The sequence below is a fragment of the Adiantum capillus-veneris genome, chromosome 9 (genome assembly GCF_014529385.1).
Source record: "Adiantum capillus-veneris isolate H3 chromosome 9, ASM1452938v2, whole genome shotgun sequence".
NCBI lineage: Eukaryota > Viridiplantae > Streptophyta > Polypodiopsida > Polypodiales > Pteridaceae > Adiantum > Adiantum capillus-veneris.
This window is the reverse complement of record NC_140939.1, coordinates 77,067,246-77,080,565: the sequence shown is the minus strand read 5'-3', so window position 1 is coordinate 77,080,565 and position 13,320 is coordinate 77,067,246.

Below are 13,320 nucleotides of genomic sequence, written 5' to 3'. Positions count from 1 at the left end.
TGCCTACTTATCATCAAAACTTGAAGTATATTTTCACTCAGCCATTGTTAAATAACAAACAAAGAAGATGGATTGATTTGTTGGCTGAGTATGACTTTGATTTGAAGTATTTGTGTGGAAAAAAAAATAAAGTTGCAGATGCATTGAGTCGTAGGCCCATGTGTAATTTGTTGACTGTTGTGCGGTCCAATTTGATTGATGAGATACATGCTGAAGTTGAAAATGATTCTTTTTATATACCTATTTTAAAATTCTTGCGTGAGAATATTGGTGAGATGTATGAGAACAGATATCACTTGTATAAGGGAAATTTGTATTATTATGACGGCTTGTGTATTCCTTCAAATTCTGTTTTTAAGAGTCAAATTTTGCATGAGTGTCATAATTCACCTTTTTCTGGTCATCCTGGATTGAATAAGATATATGAAAAGATTAAAACTTCATTCTTTTGGCCGCGTATGAAATTGGAGGTTAAGAATTATGTGTGTGAATGCTTTCAATGTCAACAAGTTATGATTGAACATAAGAGGATGCCTAGTGACCTTCAACCCTTAGACATTCCTTTACAGAAGTGGGAGTCTATATCCATGGACTTTATCATTAGACATCCTACTACTCATGGAGGGTATGATTTGATCTTTGTGGTGGTAGATAGACTCACAAAACAAGCTCACATTTTTCTTGTAAAAATAACTGATACTGCATTGACCATTGCACGCTTGTTTGTGAAAGATATATTTCGTTTGCATGGCATGCCCAAGAGCATAGTGTCTGACAGGGATTCTAAGTTCACTTCTCATTTCTAGAGAGCGACTTTTGACTCTATAGGTACCCAGTTATGCATTTCTACCACTTTTCATCCTCAAACAGATGGAAAAACGGAGAGAGTGAATCGTATTTTAGAAGATATGTTACGAATGTATGTCAATGAAAACCAATCTAATTGGAATGAATATCTGCCTTTGGTTAAATTTGCATATAACAGTTCATATCATTCATCTATTAGGATGACTCCGTTTGAGGCAATGTATGGCTATAACTATCCCACACCTATTAATTTTCTTAACTCGAGGAATAAGGTAGAACTGTCACATGAGATGCTTGAGAAAATGGATAGCAAGTTGGCCAAAATCAGGGGGAATATTAGAGAAGCTCAAAAGAGACATAAACTGTATTATGACAAGAAACATCGTGTTGTGGAGTATGAAACTGGTGATATGGTTTTTTTTAAAGGTTATTCCTGAGAAGTCTCATTTGATTCTTGAAAAGGATAGAAGATTGTCTCTAGGATTTGCTGGGCCATTTAAAATTTTGAAGCGCATTGGTTCATTAGCTTACAAATTAGAATTGCCTTCTCATGTTAAAGTGCATCCTGTATTTCATGCGAGTTTATTGAAAAATGTGCATCATGTTTTACAAGACAACTCTAAGTTGAAAGATGAAGGAACATTGACTGTAGAACCAAACTTAGTGCTAGATAGGCGTGTTAAACATCTTAGAAATAGAGATTGTGGAAGTTTTGGTTAAGTGGCAGAACTATCCAGTAGAGGATGCATCATGGGTTGATCTTAGTGTTTTGCAAAGAGAATTTCCCTCTCTTTCCATCTCTGAGGACAAAGTTAATTTTGATAAGGGGAGAATGTAATAGGACTAATCTTTGAAGTTCTTAAAGTCGAAAAGAATATAATAGGGCATATCTTTCATTTAGCACGATTTGAAAGATTGTTGCATAGTCTATTAAATAGAGCTTATATGAATGAGTTTAAGATATTAAGAGAAAACATATATTATTTTTTTAAATAATACACCAAAGACCTATTTGATAAAGATTAATGAATAACAGATAGTCTATCTATGAACAATAAAATTGAGATTTTTATTAATATCAGTATTTTATATTTATGTGTTTTAGCTTAAAATGCATGGGTAGGCTTAAAATAAGTTGAAAAAGTAGTGGAGACCCAAAAATAGAGGTTCTATGAGTCGCGATCTAAAAGTTGTGTTTTCAGTCAAATAAAGACGTGTTTTACAATTCTGTTCACATTGCCTTGTAGAACAGAACTATTCCCGTCGTTTTGAGTACCTGGATTGATCTGTTCTGAGTTCGTTTGTAAAAGTTATGATGAAAACAAACAGAAGGTAGCAGCAGTGTAGTATACACAGGGACAGGCAGACATCCAACATCATACAGCTCTCCTTGCTATCAACCAAGAAGTGGATTTGTTTCTTCATGGTAGACTATTGCAATTGAGATTATAAAGGTACATAATTATGTTTGTTTACTTTGATTATCATGTTGAATTGGTTGCACGAGTATCTTCTTTTGGCTATTTTGTAGGAGATGCATAAATCAAGGTGTGAAACACGATCTGTGCAAAGTGTCATGATAAAAATCTAACCTTCACGGATCGCTTAGCGATCACGTTCTTATCTTATTCTCGCAGGTATACTTGATGCGAAAATCGAGTTGACTAAACGCCTAAAAAGCGACTATTTTGAGAAGTCGCAAGCTTTTAGAGAAAAAGAAAGATAAAAGCACGACGAGTGGTGCGTTTGGGGATCATTCACCGATCTCTTCTTCTGCGAGTGCGAGTGCGAGTGCGAGTGAGACACTGCATGCAAAGTGAACTGAAGCTCGGGGGTGGTCAGGAGGTTTAAGCTCCGTACAATGGAGTGCGCCCATATATTCCATTGCTCCTCTGTTGTATCAAAACTCTGCAAAAATCCATCAGTACAAAGATCTCTTTCTTTATCTTTTGTTGTCCATCTCTATTATTCTGTTCCTGTGACAATCAGCTCTCCACCATACTTTGATATGGCAGCTCTGTATGACATGCACTATATACTTTAAACTTTTAGTATGTGACATTTCACTACAAGATGATAGGTTTAACTATTCACATTGCTTTTTTGTAGCTTGACTCAAATATTTGGCATGTAAATTGGACAAAAAAAAAGCACAACATTGCATGTCAGTAAAGCACCTAATTTATTTGCAGTTCATGTATGCTTTCTCTTTTTTCTTGTTTTAGAATTTTCTACGTTAATTACTTCCTGGGTGATAGCATGAAAAGATGATGCAAAAAGTAGTGTCCTTGACACTTCTTGTGTGGCACTTATGGATGGTGCTTTAGCACACTTTCTTTAGGTTCTTGTGAAGACTAATAATTTTAAGTTTTTTAAAACTTTGTCGCCAACAATTTAACGATTTCTAGGCTTTTGTTTGTCCGTCTGTCTTTCACGCGTGCTTCTGTAACTGAGTGCCTCTCTCTGGAGTCTAAGATCTTTTTGACTCTCCCTGGAGTCTGATCTCTCTTTCTCTATCTTTGCTTACATGCCATGCAAAAATCTAAAACAATCTGCCTCCATAATTTGCCTCCATCTCTCATAAGCCTTCTCTTGAAACAAGCAAGCATGGCTTGTGTAGCCCTCTGGATCATTAATGTCTTGCTGGCTTGATGTAAGCCATATTACAGTTGACAAGTATTGGTGTGGTTGGAGAGAATAATGGCTGGAGATAATTTGCAGCAACAGGGTATTGGTGTGGCTGATCAAATGTAGCAGCAAGAATTTGAACAGCAACAACCTTCTCTCTACTCTCAATGTGAATAGCAGCCCATGAATAGATGCATCAGTAGGTTGAGAGAGGAAATTAAACACCAACATGTTTGTGAGGGTGAGAATAGCTTGGAAGAGGAGGGGATGTTGCACTGGTGGCACTGGCAACCCCACACGAATACACACACTGATAGGTTGGGAGAAGAAATTCAGCACCAGCCCATGTGTGTAGGTGTGAACAGTTTGGAAGAGGGGAGTGTGCACCTGTGACGTGACAAGGGAAAGCGAAATACATTGATGAACAAAGAATATACAGAGTATGCAGAAAAAACAAATGGAAATAAAGAGTCTGTATGGATACAAGGTAATCATTACAAGAAGAGCATAGCTTGTTTCATAACCTCCCGACCACCCCCGAGCTATCTCAATCACACTCTCACTCTCACTCTCAATCTCAATATCAATCTTGTGCACAATCTCAATCTCAATAACACTCTCAATCTCAATCACAATCGCACTCTCAAAATCTCCGGATAGCAACAATGATCATAATCCGAGTCGTAACACGATCACAATCCCAATATCATGACACCTCGAATAGATCCCATTTCACACATCAATTTCTGTAACTTCTACAAAATAGCCAAAAGAACATACTCGTGCAACCAATTCGACATGACAATCAAATTCAAAACATGATTTTGTACCATCATAAAAGGGTATAATCACTTCTTGATTGGATCAAACAAAAGAGATATTACCTTTGTATATTTGTTTGTAAGCTAACCTGTTGCTACTTGTAGGTTGTCCTGCTGCTGTTGGCAACTTATTTATGTCATAAATTTTATAAAAAAACTCAGAACAGAGCAATCAAGGTACTCAAAACGACGGGAATAGGTGTGGTCTACAAGGCCACGTAGAAAGAATTGCAAAAAACGTCTTTCTTTTGTTGAAAACGCAACTTTTAGGTCGCGACTCATAAAAAACTTTTTTTTGGGTCTCCACTCCTTTTTCAACTTATTTTAACCCTACCCATGCATTTTAAGCTAAAACATATAAATATAAAACATTGATATTAATAAAAATCTCAATTTTAACTACGTTTTTATTATATTGTTCATGAACAGACTATATGTTATTCATTAATCTTTATGAGATATGTCTTTGGTGTATTATTTAAAAAGAAGAGAAAATATTTTCTCTCTTAATGTCTTAAACTCATTCATATAAGCTGTATCTAATAGACTATTCAACAATCGTGCTAAACGAAAGATATGGCCTACTACATTCTTTTCGACTTTAAGAACTTCAAAATTTAGTCCTATTACATTCTCCTCTTATCAAAATTAACTATGTCCTCAGAGTTGGAAGGAAGGGTTTTTTAACATACAAAACATCAAATTCAATCTAAGAGAAATCTTTTACATGATAAGAAGAATCCTACTTCTAAGTTATCTAACTCTACAATCAAATTGGTTTCTAGTTCTGCCTTCACATCTTTTCTTTAGAATAAGATTATCTAAATAAATATATTTTGTTGGCATTCTCACAAAGTTTGATATTTCAAAGAGGAATTTACAAACACACATAAGCAATCATGATAACACAAATAATCCTCATGTAAACAAAATTTCTTCTCAACCATCTCTCTTGATTTCTCAGTTTAATTTCTTAGCTAGGTTAGAGGACAAGAATCAATGTGTACTACTCGAATCAATTAAGAAATTCAATTTCAAATCTTAAATTTTAAGCATGACTTTAATCATAGAAGCTGTCAAATGATGCATCAAAGACATAAAGCATCATAAAGAAGGGTTAGATGACTTACCGTTTTATTCCGCATCATCAATAGTCTCCAATTCAACCATCTTCCTACATATTTCCTTACCAATGGCTTTGTTCAACCATTTGAAAGTCTAGTGGCCTTACTCTTCTTGAAACTTGATTGATCTCGCAGCTTCTCCCGCATCGTCATCGTCCTGATCATTGCTCCTCTTTCGTTTCTTCTTCTTTGATTCTTCATCTCTTGGAGACGGCGATGGACCGTTTTTTGGCTTGTTTTTCTTGCTAACTAAAAATGGGGATTTGAAGTTTTTTGGAAAAATATGAGGGGAATGATTGATGGATGAGGTGGCTTAGGTTAGGAGGGGATTTTGAGGTGAAGGACTGGAAGCAATCGTGGATTTAGGATCTCTTCTTGGCAAAGTCGGTTACTAGGGTGTCATTTTAGGGTTAGGTGGTATAAGTAAGGGTCTATGCCACTCTAGTGTAATTCGCTGCCTTTCAAGGTTAGGCTTTGAGTGGCGCTTTGAGTTTGCATTTGCGAGGACATGGCACCCCTTTCAAGGATGAGCTAGGGTTTGCCCTCTTATGTGCTGCACCCTCGCCAACATCTAGTGTTTTCTCTTCACAACCCCCGCCTTGATGCCCCCTTGCTTTCATTTCTTATTCATCCATGTGCTAATCATGGTGCGTTCTACAGATCTATGCAGTGGTTGCTAGACTTGCAGCCTACATTGGAAGCCCTCATTAGATTTGCAGCATCATGCCATGCTTGTATTAAGCTTTCTGTGTGTGAACTAATGTGGTGCCCACGATTGTGGCTTTGAAACTTAAGTTTTTGACATGGTGATAATGACCTTCAAGGTTTTTCACAAATAAGCTTAAAAGGGTCCCTCCCCACTCTTTGAATCTGCATAAAACTGCCCCTGCGGGCTACTTAGTGATAGTTGAGCATGCTACCTGCATTGGATGCTTTCATCACATTTGCAATGCCATGCCACGTGCCATGCCATGCTTGCAGTTGGTTCTCACCTTGCAATAAAAATGTCCATGAGCTGTGGGTGTCGGATCTTGCATCTTATTGTCAATGAGGTGATATGGTACTTTGCGCATGAGATGACCGTCGATGCCAAGATTGTGTCTTTGAAGCTTTAAATCTTTGGCATCCCGATAACTGTCTTGCATCTCAATGTCCATGAGGTGCTATGGTCTTAAGTTCTCTGTGCATGAGATGACCGTCGAGCGATGCCAAGATTGTTTCTTTGAAGCTTTAAATCTTTGCCATCCTAATAGCTATAATGGAAATGGCCTATGAACATCGAGAATAGTGGAATTAAGAGAATTATAGTGAGCATTTTTATGAGACTACTTTGAGAACATAGAGGGTGAACTTAATTAGCAGTAGCAAGACAACCATTATACTTAATTAACTTGGCATGAACAATAATTTTGCAAGAGAGAGAATTAGAGAACATGAAAACAATTGAGGACCGGATTAATGTGGAGCTGTTCCCCCTCCAATAGGCTTTTGTATTATAGATTCTCCCATAAAGAGAGACTTGGTACAATACAATATTTGTGTTGCTTGTGACCTAGATGATGCAGTGAAGATGGAAAGCTTCATGCATCACAAGCATAACATAAACCTTGTAAAAGCATTAACTATCCCTAGCCTCATTCCCAAGGCCTCAAACACCTTCAAAGGTGGAAAAGCTAGCAGGGAATGAGGGCAAAGAAGAGGAAGAAGAAGTATCATACATGAAAGATATAGCTCCTCACTTATCATCACTCTTCTTGCATAGCATAGCATAATAGCATAATAATGATGATGAAGAAGATGGCTTAAGCATTGAAGCTCTTGGTTGGATTTGCATTCCATAGCCAAGAGTGTTGGTGTAGGCTCTCAACTTCTCAACAAGCTTGGAGAAGGAGATAGAGCTCTTGCACTTTTGCCAAGCAATAATGAGCATGTGAGTGTGTGTGAGAGGGAGTATACCCCCCAAGCACATCCCCAGCTTTCTTTGGTTGAACCCCCCTTGTAGCTCATGCTGGAAGTTGATTGGACCCCTACAAGCTTAGCCAATCACATGCATAGTGTATATCAAAGAAACCATGCTAGCCTTGGGGCAAGTTTTCCCCTTTCCCCTTTGAGAGAGAGGACTTGATAAATGCATAAACAATTTATTAAATTTGCTAAATTATCATTGGACCCCTTGAGAGGCCAACCAATAGGCTTTAGGCACCTTCAATGAGGGCAACACGGAGAGGAACTTGACATGTGTCCTTGTTGGTTCTTTAGACAAAGCTTGACTTGTGTGAGGGTGTGTGTTCTCTCTCTTGCCCTTCCTTGTAGGGCTTGCCCCCTCCTTGTAGGGATCCTTGTTGACTTTTGGAACACCTTAAGCCCCTCATTCTTGGAGAAGGTTCCCACCTCAAGCACGACAAGCACCTCAAGCACCTTAGTCGTCAAGCACGACAAGCACCTTAGTCAGCAAGCACGACAAGCACCTCATGCTTGGGCTAGATGCCAACCTCAAGCCCAGCCCTAGCTTACCTACGGTGTAAGGACTTTTAACACTAACTTTTGGAGGTCTTTAATGAAGATAACCCTAAGGTCTTTAAGCTCCACTAGCTAGCTTTGCTCTTTGAGAGACCATCTCTCATTTGGACACTTTAATCTTGGCCTTGTGTTGAGATAGATCCATAAACACATGTCTATATCCTAACCCTTGTCCCCATTTATTCTCCCACATTAAATGATCAATTTAATATGAGAAAATCATTTGGGTCTCTCTTGAAATCATAGTCGTCCTCGACTATGAGGTAGAAGAGATAAATCCATAGTCATTAGTTGATTTTTCTTAGCGGGTAGAGGATCCCTTTTTACCCTACAACATCATTCCAAAATGGATGGCTAATACATCTCGGGCTTGGGAGACTTAGCTGTTGCAAGCATGTCTGCTCTTGAGTCCATTTCATTCTCCCAAAGTAGAGTGACAAATTCTACTTGGTGTTTGAGAGACGTCGTCATCACAAACATGATTATAAGCATACATACTACTTAAATATGTGCACAATAAAAAGAGAATTAGTGTTATAAGACAAAAAGCATTGATCACTTAAAAGAAACATTTACATTTTCTTACTCTAATGCAACATTATAAGCATTGACAAGGTTCATACTATCCTTAAGCTGTATTCCTTCTATCCATCTAGCATCTTCAAAAAGATAATTTTTGAACTTAATAAGGTACTGTCAGATAATCTTACCATGTTGTAGAAAATTTTCCTCATATCGAAGAATAGCTTCGGGCTGTAGCACCTCTTCTTGGTCTTCTATTTCTGGGGTGTCTTCAATAATTGGTTCACTTGGTGGCTCTCCTTTGTAGGGATTAAGTAGGCTCACATGAAAAACATTGTGTATGAGCCAATGGCTGGGCAACTTGAGTTGATAAGCCATGTCATTGATTGGCTTGAAGATTTGAAAAGGACCATAGTATCTTTTTGCTAGTTTAGCATAATACTTTTAATGGCCCATAGGATTTTTGCTCGTTGTTTGCCTTTATCGAGCCTTCAAAAATTTGAGTAAAACCCGATCATTTTCTTTGAATGTTAAGGCCCTTCTCTGCTTATCAATAAGAACCTTTTGTCTTTGTTGAGAGATGGATATAGCCTCCTTAATCATTTGAAAATATTCTTGTAGGTCACGGCTATACTCATTGGCATCGAAGATCTTCCTATGTACTTTAAGTAGCAAGGGACTTTTAGGTCTTCCCTCTATGATGACAATATTATTGTACGTATATTCTACAAGGGGTAAGTACTTATCCCATTGTGAGTGTTGATCTAGTTTTGTAACATAAGTCTTTAGTAGATCAAGAATCATAAGATTGGCTATCTCACTTTGGCCATCCGTTTGTGGGTGATAGGCCAAAGAGAAATTCAATCTTGTTCCTAGATTTTCAAAGAGACCTTTTTAGAAATTTACTGGTCATTCTAGGATCTCTTTCTGACACGATGGATGTTGGCATTCTGTGGTGTTTGAAAATCTAACATATGAAGAGGGTTGCCATTTGGTGTGCCTTAATAGTCTTTTTGATAGGAATAAAGTGTGCTTGCTTGCTAAACTTGTCGACTATTTTCCATATTCCCGTATTCCCATGAATAGATTTGGGTAATCCAAAGCTAAAATTCATGGATATACTCTCCCATGGTGAGTTAGGGATTGACAAGGCTTGGAGTAACCCAAATTGCTTCCGTCTGTCATACTTTGTCTCTTGGCATATCACACATTTTGAAACATACTCTTGTATTTCTACTTTCATGGTAGGCCAATAGAAGTACGTTTCTACTTCTTGAAGAGTAAGTTGAATGCCTTTATGCCCTACATAGAGAGGAGCATGGGATTCATACATAACTTTCTCATGAAGGGAGTGAGTAACACATAGCCTGTTTCCATGGAGAAGATAACCATCCATAAGGCAACGACTGACATTATGTCTTTAAAGTCAGGGTCAGTAGCATACTCATCTATCGTAGAAGATAGATAATTGTGAGTTTCTATAGACACCGCATTGACTCTTGGTCGTCATGAAAGTGCATCGGCCACTTGATTATGCTTACCAGCAACGTGAGAAATATGAAAATAAAATAGAGAAAGAAAACCTGCCCACCTCATTTGTTTGTGCGAAAACTTGGTTTGCGTCATGAAGTACTTGAGACTTTGGTGGTCCGTCCGCAAAATAAATGGAGTCCCCAATAGATAGTGCTTCCGTGTGTCAAGGGCATGTAGTCGAGCTAAAATCTCTGTAATGGAAATGGCCTATGAACTTTGAGAGTAGCAGAATTAGAAATTAAAGAAAGCACTTTTGTGAAATGACTTTGTGAGCATTGAGAGTGAACTTAATTGATGGTAGCAACATAAACATAGTATTTGGTTAACTTGGCATGAACAATACTTTTGCAAGAGAGAGAGTTTAGAGAACATGATAAGAATTGAGGAACGGATTTATGTAGAGTGTATTCCCCCTCCAATAGGCATTTGTATTATAGATTCTCCCATCAAGAGAGACTTGGTACAATACAATCTTTGTGTTCCTTGTGAGCTAGGTGATGCAATGAAGATGGAACGCTTCATGCATCATGAGCATAGCATAAACTTTGCAAAAAGAATTAACTATCCCAAGCCTCAGTCCCAAGGCCTCAAACACCTTCGAAAGGTGGAGAGAGATAGCAGGGAATAAGGGAGGGAAGAGGAAGAAGAAACATTTCATAGTAGAAAGAATTAGTTCCTCACTTATCATCACTCTTCTTGGTAGCATACATAATAGCATGGTAATGAAGATGGAGAAGATGGCAAGCTTAAGCATTGAAGCATGGCTCTTGGTTGGATTTGAATTCCATAGCTAAGAGTGTTGGTGTAGGCTCTCAAGTTCTCTACTAGCATGGATAAGGAGATGGAGCTCTTTCACTTTGCACTTCACACAATGAGAGTGTGTGTGGGAGAGTATGCCCCCCAAGCTAGGCCCCTTCTTGCTTTGGTTGACCCCCCCTTTTAGCTATCACATGCAGGATGCATTACAAACAACAAGGGTACTCTTGGGACAAGTGTCCCCCTTTCCCTTTGAGAGAGAGGACTTGATACATGCAAAAAATTTAATTAAATCTACTAAATTATCATTGACCCATTGGGAGGCCAACCAATAGAATTTGGACACTCCTTGAGGGTAACCTAGCTAGGGGCTTGACATGTGTCCTACTTTCCTCTTGAGATATGGGTGCCCTTTGGGGGAGAGAGTGGTCAAGCAACCATCCCCCCTACTTGCATGGCTCACCCCCTCCTTCTAGGGATATGTGTTGATTGTTTGGAAACCCCAAGCCCCTCAACCTTGGGCCCAGTTCTCACCACAAGCTCGTCCTTAATCCCCTCAAGCTTGGGCTGGGTTCCCACCTCAAGTACAAACATAGCATCTTAAGCATGACAGTCATCAGGCACGACAATCACCTCAAGCTTGGGCCGGGTTCCCATCTCAAACTCAGCCCTAGCTTATGTAAGGTCAAACGGACTTTTAGCACTAACCTTTGGAGGTCTTCAATGAAGATAACTCTAAGGTCTTTTAAGCTTCATTTGCTAGCCTTGCTCTTTGACATAAAATCTCTCATTTGGAGCCCTTTACCATTGGCCCCGTATTGAGATAGATATGCAAGCACATGTCTATATTCTAACCCTTGTTCCCCATTTATTCTCTCACATTAAATGATTAGTTTTATATGAGAAAAACATTTGGGTTGGTTATATATTAGATTTTATGACATTATCTCTCTCTTGAAATCATAGTCGTCCTTGATTATGAGGTAGAAGAGATAAAACCTTAGTCATTAGTTAATCTTGCTTAGCTGGTAAAGGATCCCTTTTTACCCTAGGATATCTTTCCAATATGGATGAATAATCCATTTGGTGCTTGGGAGACATAGATGACGCAATCATGTCTGCTCTTTAGTCCATTTCATTCTCCCAAGTAGAGTGACAAATTCTACTTGGTGTTTGAGAGACGTCGTCATCACGAACATGATTCTAAGTATGCATACCACTTAAATTTGTGCACAATAAAAAGAGAGAACTAGTTTTATAAGACAAAAACATTGGTCATTTAAAAGAAATTTATACATTTGCTTACTCTAATGTAGCATTGTTAGCATTGAAAAGGTTCATACTATCCTTAAACTGTATTCCTTGAATCCATCTAGCATCTTCAAAAGGATAATTTTTAAACTCAATAAGATACTGTCTGATAATCTTACCATGTCGTAGTACCTTGTCTTCATGTGCCAAAGGATAACTTTGGGTTGTAGCACCTCTTCTTGGTCTTCAATTTTGGGAGGGTCTTCAATAGTTGGTTCATTTGGTGGCTCTCCTTTGTAGGGCTTAAGTAGGCTCACATGAAAATCATTGTGTATGAGCCAATGGTTGGTCAACTTGAGTTGATAAGCCATCTCATTAATTGGCTTCAATTTGAAAAGGATCATTGTATCTTTTTGCTAAGTTAACATAATACTTTTGATGGCCCGTAGGATTTTTGCCCGTCGTTTGCCTCAATCGAGCCTTGGGAAACTAAAGTAGGACCCAATCATTTTCTTTGAATGTTAACACTAGGTTGGTAATGGGACACTTTTATGTCCTGTGAAGTGACCATTTTCCTTGAATTATGTCAAGAGTTTCAAAATGGATTTTGAGGTTCTATCTATCTAGAAAGTTGTTTCATGAGCTGAAAAAAACTCGACATTTTTTTGGAATATCAATTCCATCTTTAACATTGTCCTTGCACAACATTTCACAACCTAAATTGTGTGAAAAAACGGGTCCTGTTTTTGGCTTTTTTCAACTTTTTGCAACTATACCACTCTAGAATTCATGTTTGTGAGGTCTATAATGCTAGAGAACTATCTTTAGTAGTCCTCAACATGTCCTGATGCTTCTAGGGAGAAATAAATATTAAAGTTGTAAGTTATGACCAAATTACAAAAATTGTCAAATCTTGTTTTTTAGTCAATTTTAGCTCTTCTATGATTTTTTTGGTGGATTTCATAAAATCCAAATTCATTTTTGATTTTCTATGTCGCATATTGTAACATAAATCTAACATTCCTTGAGTTTTGGCGCACCTAATACCCTATTTTGCATAGTACACAACGATGGTTGATTTTTTCATTATGGAAGAAAACGAAACATTCTAGTATATCAAGTATAGCTTTTTCAATATTGTTAGTTTCTTGTGACAACTACATGCATTTTGTAGGTAGTAACCATATCTAGTCATAAGGATCAAATTTGGCTATATATTGAATAGTTTCTATGGGATTCTACAACTCATAATGTTCAACCCAGTTTTTTCATGTTTGCTGTATTTAACACTTCATCTTTGTCCCCAAGATTCCCCTTGCTAAGAGATGTATTATTCTTTTGACATGCTCCATGGCTCC